Below are 9477 nucleotides of genomic sequence, written 5' to 3'. Positions count from 1 at the left end.
CTTGAACTCCCGGAGGAGCTGCCGTCATGGGCGCGACCAGCTTTTTTTCAACAGAACCACCTCAGCTCATCAGGGTCTGGCTGAACCGCAGCCACTAAGGACTTTGATTGCTCTTGGAAGAAATACTTTGTGCTCTTTGTAACACCCCATGTGAACAATAATGACGTCTTCCTGGAAGGAAGGGTAGGAAAAGAAAATATTGGATAAGGACCATAAAATCATCTGGATTTGGCAATAAAATACATGGACTTTATGAACGGTCCAAGTTGGTAGTTTTAAAATGAACTTGGCAGCTTCTGCTTTCTTTTCACGTGTACGATTGGCAACATACGGCCTACAGTACCTACTACAAAAATTACAATTACTTCCCAGTCTAGAAAATCTCTAAATAGATACAAATTTTGGTTTATGATCAGTTCACATTTTGCTGTTTGCAATTATTTTGGGTACAAAACAGCACAGTTTTTTATGGGACATTTTTTACACTGCAAAAACACAAAATAGTAGATTTTCAGCAAGTTATAGGAGGTTATTTGAAGTAAATCCTTTATGTTGATTTTATCACACTAAGTGATCAAATGTAGCAGGAGAAACTAGTACTTTTTTATCAATGTTAGGGAATTATTGACTTTAAACAAGCTCATATATCTTGCTGAAAAGTTACTTGTAAATAAGTTTTGTCTTATTTAAAGTGTACTAAGATATTTGCCCAATAAATTAGACGAAAAATACTTGGTAAGATTTTGCAGTGAAGCAGTTAATGACATTAACTTTGACCAAAATCATAAAGTCCTTTGGTTTGATCAGAGGTCATTGTCTTATTTCATAGATTCAACAGAAATAGGGAGTAACTTTAAAGTGATGTACAACTGAATTAAAATATGCATGACATCTAAGCATTTTTATGACCCATTTATCCATCCATCCATTTTCTTGACACCGTTGTCCCTCAGTGGGGTCAGGAGGGTTGCTGGTGCCTATCTCCAGCTAACGTTTCTGGCGAGAGGCGGGGTCACCCTGGACAGGTCGCCAGTCTGTCGCAGGGCAACACAGAGACACACAGGACACACAACCATGCACACACACACTCACACCTAGGGACAATTTAGACAGGTCAATTAACCTGACAGTCATGTTTTCAGACTGTGGGAGGAAACCGGAGTACCCGGAGAAAACCCACGCATGCACAGGGAGAACATAAAAACTCCATGCAGAAAGACCGGGGCTGGGAATCGAACCCAGAACCTTCTTGCTGCAAGGCAACAGCTCTACCAACTGCACCACTGCGCAGCCATGACCCATTTAATGAAAAGTAAAATTCACAAGAAAAATAAGCTGATATGCATTTATTAAGGCTAAAGATGTAAATTGTTTCTTTATGAGTATGAAATGGAAACGGGTTTGTTTACATACACAATGACCGTAATCTCTCTCTAGTAACAATTATTGCTTTTTTTCTTTTCTTTTCATTAATTGCCAACGTGTTCAAACCAAAAAAAAACACAATGATATTTGGAAATACAAACTGTGCTTTGTAGGTTTGAATGAAAAAATAGGCCTGGCGGTTTCTTTTTGGGTATGACACGGTAATAGATGCGAACAAAATGTAAAATTCTGGATACAAAAGGCTTGAAATAATCCAGAGCCAAATTCTGCGGCCAGGAAACGTTGAGGTTCATCTGGAATGGCGCCTGCCTTGTGCCAGCTGCTCTGTAAACATCTGAAGCTCCAAAGATCCATCCACTGTTTACACACTGTGCCCTCAATTTTAGAACGCATGTATACAGTTATGCAATTTGTGTACACAGTTAGGTTTGAAAATTATGCATGAATTTGTCTGCTTGCCATCAAAAAGAAAGACTTTTGCAATCCTGTTTGGACAAATTGGTATGGCTGACAGTTTTGCTGGCAGAGTTTACTGATCTTTGGCAAGAGCATACAAATTTGGGGGCTTTACCAAACAGCAGACATAAACTGGCAAGTTTTTTCAAGTGAGAATGTGAATTTCCACAACATTTTATTTCTGAATAGAAACAAATATTTGAGAAAACCTTTCCTATGATGTGATTATCAGTAAGCTAGCTAAACTAGCAAGCAGGGCTTAACCGGGGTGTGTCCAAATTCAGGGGCTGCTTCCTTCAAAGGTCGTGTTTGAAGGTCAGCTGAATCCAAAGGTTCCTCAAAATGCGACTCACCAATTTCATCGCCACTCACCTTCGATTTTAGCGGTCGACGAATCTACCCGGTCAACAACGGCTGGGTTAAGCTGTAGAGAAAGAGTAGATTAATATTCTTTTAAATCACACTTGTATAAATTAAGTCAGAAAAACGGCAAAGCTCTGCGTTAGCTGATTCAAACACTACTCATACAAATCTGCATTTTTTTGTATGCATGCTCATATTTTTATTTCTATACTCGATGGTGTTTTTTTCTACGTTGCACTCCTTTTTATTCTGTTGTTTTTCATGTCTGGAGCTCTTATTTTGTCCTTTCTTTCGTGAGAGCTTAAGTTTCCCATTTGTTGGACTAATAAAGGATTATCTTGTCTTAATAATGGTAACAAAGCCAGGATTTTAGTGTCCAACCTCAAAGTTTATTGTGTTTCGTAGAAAGCTTTAGCGCTTTGTAGGTCATAAAGCTACTTTGTAGTCACTTTGTGGGTCACTTTGTACCCTTCAGGGGTAGATTTATATGTACACTAGACAATTCGCTCATAGTTTACTGTAATTAAATGTCTCAGATAAATAATAAGTAGCATCTGGATTATTTGGATTGACCAGGGCTCCTAATGTGTTTAGTAAGATTTAAGTGGCCAAAATGGGGATAAACCATCAGAAAGTAGTATAAATCACACAGATGGTTAGTTTGAAACATGAAACAAGACAAAAAACTGATTTGCAATGGTTTATTCAGCCTATATAAGTAAAAGATTTGTTGGTTTATCTGTTCAAATAGAAGAAGGAGGAACAGACATGGGGAGAGCTGCTCACCAGTTAGCACTGAAAGCTGGAGGCAGAAACACAAAGCGCCTCAGAAAACGTGCGTTGAAACAGATGGACACGTCTTTTACAGGAACATTCGGTTCTCATGCATCACTAATATGCATTCTGGCTCATGTAAAATGAAAGATGAAGCTCCTACTGTGAATTTAACAACACATCCCGTGATCCACACTGACAACATGCTTCCTTAGACCTGCGTAACTCATACAGTAAAAGGCTAATTGTGAAGCTTTGTAGCGCGTTTTCTGCTGAAGTCGTTGAATCTGCCTGGCTCCTGAATCGGCTCAGGTTGAAATAGACATGACTTCATCGTGCCCGTGTTGTGCGCTCCCCTGCTTACCGCTGTAATTGCTTCCATATCGCTCAGCTGTGGCACAGGCCGAGCTGATGAAGCCGGTGGGAGGCTGAGATTTGAGGACAGTCAGCAGCAGCGTCTGGGTGGAGTCACTTCTCCTTTTCGCCCCGTGTTAATGACACAGCCATGCAGACCTCTCACTGTTCGGTGTGTGAGTAAGGCTTTCCTAAATGTGGATCATCACATCTTGAGCCATAACCTCAAACAACCAGGAAGGTCATTACATGCTTAAAATTGGAGGAAAGTACATTCGGTGTATTTAAATCCAACATGGTTGATGCAAAATTCCCCAAAGTTTAAAAACAATCTTTTTGATCCAATGGTCTGGATTTCTTCAGGGATTTTTTACTTTTTACTTATCAGCACAGAGCAGTCAGATGACTCCCCTGACAGACAGTCAGAGGCAGATATTTGAAGTTAAAGTGAATGATCTCAGTGTCCAGACTGCATGCAGGTGTGCAGATGATCAACAGCCTGGCGGTGGGCAGAGGCTGAATGCCACAGGAGTCTTTTCTTTCCTCTGACCTCAGTGAACCAGGTGTTTCCACCTCTGAAGCTGCTTATTGAGAAGAAAAAGAATCACAAAATAAAGCATCTGTAGCAGATCAAATGTGGAAGTGGGCACCTTTCTTTAACACACGACAGAGAATGAGATAATGTTTTAATGAGCTGATGTATACTTTGTTGTTGCGAGATAGCAAGAGAGAGAGAGAGAGAGAGACTTTCAGCAGATAATAGTGGCAACTTTTCAAGCAAATGTATTCATTTTTTATCACTGTTATTTTAATATTGACCAAAATTATTATGTGCAGGTTTTCCAAAAAAAAATAAGGAAAAAACAGACTTTTTCACAAAATTCTGAACAGTGCACAGTGCAAGTGTAAAATAAAGTAATAAATGACAAAACATATGACTTTGTGAAAATATGAAGCGGTTTCTCTCTAAAGATAAACTGTGGGAAACAACTTACAAATTAGAGAGAAAAAAAGTCACCAACATCTTGCAGGCAGTGTTTGTTGTACAGATTAGCTAACAGGATAAGCTGTGTTAATTATTAAACTTTGTAGAAGCATTTTGGATGCACAGACTCTGCTAGCCTAACAGGGTATTTAGCTTTTATATGAACATTACTGAAACCGTTTGATTACTGAGCCATCTGGATCAAAAACAAACAAAAGCTTGAATATGCAGAACATATTTAAGCTTTTCTGCCAGATTTTGTAGATTTGTTCTCTCTATATCATTATCTTCTCAATTTATAAAAGCAGGCTGTGCTGAATTACAGCCTGAGGATCCTCATCAGCACAGCATGGGGTCATACCTTCACTCTTTGACACACCTGCTCTAATAGCGCATATTAAACCCAGCACTAATCAGAAGGCTGGCTAAATTGTACTATAGCCTCTTGTGCATTTCTCCTGCCTTAATGAGAAAGCATTTCCGCGCTTTTCTAATCACTTTAAACGTCGATTTCATACTTAGAAGAGATGGATAAACAGAAAAAAGGTAATGAATAAAGACCAGCTGTGTTAAACCAAACAAGGATTACTCTCTGACTCATTGGCTCTCACCCTGTAATCAACTTCCACAAAAAGAGGGGAAAAGAAAAAGCACAGATGCAGGGGAAAAAAAACTCAAGCCTTCAGGTGGATCTACAAAGAGCGCGTTGATCCACCTGTCAGCTGCTGGTGGTGGGTGGCGGTAAGAGGGGCGGGGGGTTCGGCCGCTCAGGCTGTGATTAGCAAAGAGCTGGGCGATGACCTCCTCTCCCTGGGTGAGTGGTCACACTCGGCAGGAGTCTAATGAAGGGCCCCGAACGCAAAGAAGGGCCTGCAGGGTCAGAGACTGATGTCAGAGAGAAACTGCAGAAGCCTCTAATCAGGTGACACCAAACACAGAGGGCAGGCAGAGGCCCAGACACGTGCGAGAGTTGAGTCTGTGTGAGAATACTGTGGGGTTTAACAGGTTAATCTCTTACAGCTGCAGGATGCAGCTTTTATAAGAAATGTTGTTTACGTAATTGTTAAAACTGTCAGTTTTATCTCCTCCCTTGCTGCTATTGCCGTTTGAAGAAATGCGCCACCAATCAGAGGCAGGAGGAGGGGCTTAGCGCTGTCAATCAACCTCATGTACTCACCGTTAAAAGTTCTGATGGCTAAGGAACAACGCACAGTTACAGGAAAAGCGTTTATCCACCGTAATCAGTGGCTATGCTAAGTAGCCTGAGTATTCAAGTTTTGGAAGGGGAGGATGAGACGAGCAGTGCCACACGGAGGGGTGATTGTCAGCGCTGGTTGTTTCTAGATAGCACTGGGAGCACTGGCACTGGCAGAAGGCAGAGGAGCTCGACTGTTTTCAGAGATTATCTGTCTCCAAACCAAACTGTCACCACATAGTGACAGTTTCAACAGATATGTAAAATATTATTTACATAAAAAAATTTATGATGTAACTTATTAATAGTTTTCAGCCGTTAGCTAGCAATCCCAGCTCATCTCCTAGCAACCCATGCAGAAGTCCAGAACTTTTGGTCAGCTGGTTTTACCGCTGTATGCACTGTACAATGGCTGCTGGAAAAGACAGCAGTTTTGTTGTTGGCTTACCATCCAGAAACCACTTGCTGCATTTTTGTTGGTTGTGAAGGAGGCGCCACTTCTGCTTTTCAAAGATGTACGGTTGTATAATTGCGCATCTGTTTACAGCCGATTTCACATGCGAGTGTAAACGTTGAGTTGGAGTTGTGCGTGACCCTAATCAATTCATTCTGAAAGGAGCTCAAAATGAGTAGAACCTCATTATCTATGAATACTTTGTGCAAAAAATGTAACGGACATGTTTTGTGCTGCCCATTCAGCTATTCTAACCTGTAACCAAAATTAGTTTTGGTCATGGGTTTGAAACGAGGGAATGCCGTCTGCTCAGAAAATATATCCGTTCACACAAACAACAGCCAAAACATCCCCAAGAAGTCTTTACCCACCACCCAGACGTCTCCTGATTGTTTCTTCTGGTCAGGAAGAAGTGCCCTAATTGCTCCTATTTTCTGCTTCTGAAGTTGCACCAATTGCTTTCAGAGCTCAAAATATAACCTGAGAAAAAAAAAAAAACAGCCCTGGAGTCTGTGGGAAACTCCAGCAGAGGGTGAAGCGAGGCAGATCAGGACGTATTCATTAACCATCCTGCTGCACTCCGGTTCACGTTGCTGCGCCAAGAATTTATGGCAGTTTGAACTCTTCATCTCCGCTCAGACGTCTGAACCTCCCTTCCCAGGAGCTTAATCTCAGGGAAGGGCGCCTTGGGTTTCAATTGGATTTGTTTTTACCATCTCCAAGGATGCTGTCGGATATGGGAGTAAAGCAAATCCTTACCAAGATCACAAAGGTGTCTTCTGATGTTTTTCAGTGACGCTTCATCAGTCTAGGTTAACTCTTGCAGACACAGACGGTCGAAGATCACTGGTTATTAGATTTGGGTCAAATTTCTTTTGAGTTCCTAGTGAGAGAGCCTCAGGAAAGTGCTGGACCAGAACATTTTCCTCAGGAACAGCTGTGAGTGTTTGGTCATTACGGAGAAAAGGATGAGATCCAATTTACACCGTTTGACCTCCCAGTCTACCGTCTTACTGTTGCAAAATCTTCTCTTCTCCCCTGTCAGCACCGGTACCTCTGCGTGCCAGTACATAAATCTGTTCAGAACCAGTCCGGGATAAACTGGAATAAAAAGATAGAATGGGCTTTACTCTTTTGTCTGTATCCCAAACATGTCCTGTTTCCTGTGATTCAAAATGCAAACTTGGTGAAATGAAGGAATGAGAGAGGAGACAGAAACCAAGTCAGCATTCCTGAGCCAGAGCTTAGCTACATGTTTGTGTTCTTAACCTGCTCCATTATCTATTGGATCGCTAACATGCCGATGTTGACATTGACTCACAGATGTGGAGGAGCTCTTAAAAGGGCCAAACTCTGACTGACCTCACATTGCTTTGTTTAGTCCACATGTCAAAGTTACGTCGCCCTGTGTCAGGACAGACAGTTCCCCGAAACTCCCATTCTCTCCGAGGGGATCCCCTTTCCGCTGTTCTTCAAGAACCGCTATAAATAACCTTCTGAAGTCATCCCCCACGTATAATTAATTTACCAGAGTAGTCGACCAGCGATGAGGCGCTTCTGTGTTATGACAAGCCTCTCTATCAAAACCATCACCTGTTGGACTCCCACCATGACTGTTTTCCCAGCGGTAACTTGAGAGCGAGCTCTACTTCCCAGAACAAGGGGGCACAAAATGTGACAGCAGATAGAAAATAGATCTTATGTGCATAATGGAAGCTGATATGATATTAGTGGTTGTGCTTTCTAACAAATGTGCACAAATTTTTGTCAATATTCTGCGTTGCAAATGCGGCGTTTCCATTAAATAGGATAAAATTAAAATCACACACGAATAAATTTGTTCATTAAAAATGCCGGATGTAAACATTTACATGAGATTAATATTCTTAATTTATGTATCAGTCATCAAAGCAGACATCGGCGGAGTTTTGGGGAATTTGTACAGTAGTTGGTGATTTTACAGAAAAGCCATGGATTCAACACATTCGAATGACAAAAAAACTACTTCCTGTTGTCGTCTTTGTCATTTCCTGCAGTAGTAACATGATCATGTGACTCACATGATGCAACAAAAGTCTTTTCAAAAATATATATTTTTTTGATATGGCTAAAAAATACACCACCTCATCCTAACGCAAAAACTTTTTATTGAATTTTTTTTTTTTATTATTTGGCATACTTCCATTAAGCAAATTTATTCTTGCAATTTAAATTTGCAGTTTTATGGTTAATGGAAATGCAGCTACTTACAGAGAACCCAAAGGAATACAAAGAGAGTTACAATTAGATTCCTGGTATATATGTATTTATATATATGATTAAAAAGCCTGAAATAAATTAGTATTTCAGTTGCGCCACTAAGGGGGGCTACTGGGGGGCTGTGACCCCCAAGAATCAAGTTCAGTACAAACAAACGCAAACAGACTCATCGTTTTCAATCAAGACAGAAGAGTAAAAAAACCAATAAATACATAATTTTTTTACTGGCCTGGTCTGGCCATCTCTATAAAATATTTTTAAAAAACCTATCCTTTAATTTTATTGTACTTGTTTAGTAGGGTAAAAAGAATCCCCCTGTTGTAGAAATGGATGAATATTAACACATGTATTTAAGCTATTTAGCTAAATTAAAAGCCCACCTGTTTAGGAACATTTTAAATAAAACATTAATCAACAATCTGATGTGTAGCGATGGCTAAATGTAATGTTTTAGTTATTGTCTGTGTTCTATAATTATGAATTCAAAGTCTTGTTGCTGAAAGGTGCTGTACCAACCAAATTAGATTTGATTTAGATAAAACTACAAACATGTTTTTTTTCTGTTTGTAAAAGGTCTGAATGCAATAATTATTCAAAATTCAAACTAAACAGAACAACGGTCTTCTATTTTTGCTCCATTTCTGAATTGCAAATGTGCAAAGAAAGCTACAACTAATCAGCTTTAATCTGGTCTTGGCCTGATCCCGAGTGCGTTTCTAAATTCTGAATATTCCAAAGACGGAAAGTACAACACGTCCTCCAGCTCCATTTTGCTACAAACACACAAACACTGACCTGCCTGTGTCAGCATTCTCCTCACGGTGTGGAAAGTCTTATCCACAGCAGCAGCAGCAGGCCTCTGCATTGTTTTTACAGGTAGACCAGCTGAACCCCTTTGGTTTCAGGAAATTAGGTCATTTGATTGTATCATCTAAACACTGTACTGTGATTCAAAACTGAGCTCTCCTACATGTCAGCACGGCCCGTCCCCTGCTGGGAATAACACACAGTGTGAGTTTTACACAAGAAGAGGAGAATGAATTGTAGAAATGTGGCTTCAATTACAGCTAAACTGCTCGACTGCCATGATAGGAGTGAGACGTTTGCCACAAGGAGGGAATTTTACATGATTCACTTAAATTATCCAAAAGGGAATAGGGCACATAGACAGGAAGTGACTCTGCATCCTTTTCCCAGATTTTTAAAAGAACATATTACTCCTCTTCCCTCCTCCTCTGCAAAACAACGGCC

This window comes from Poecilia reticulata, chromosome 7, assembly GCF_904066995.2.
Source record: "Poecilia reticulata chromosome 7, P_reticulata-male-v2, whole genome shotgun sequence".
NCBI classification, from domain to species: Eukaryota; Metazoa; Chordata; class Actinopteri; order Cyprinodontiformes; family Poeciliidae; genus Poecilia; species Poecilia reticulata.
Note: the sequence above shows the minus strand (reverse complement) of the source record.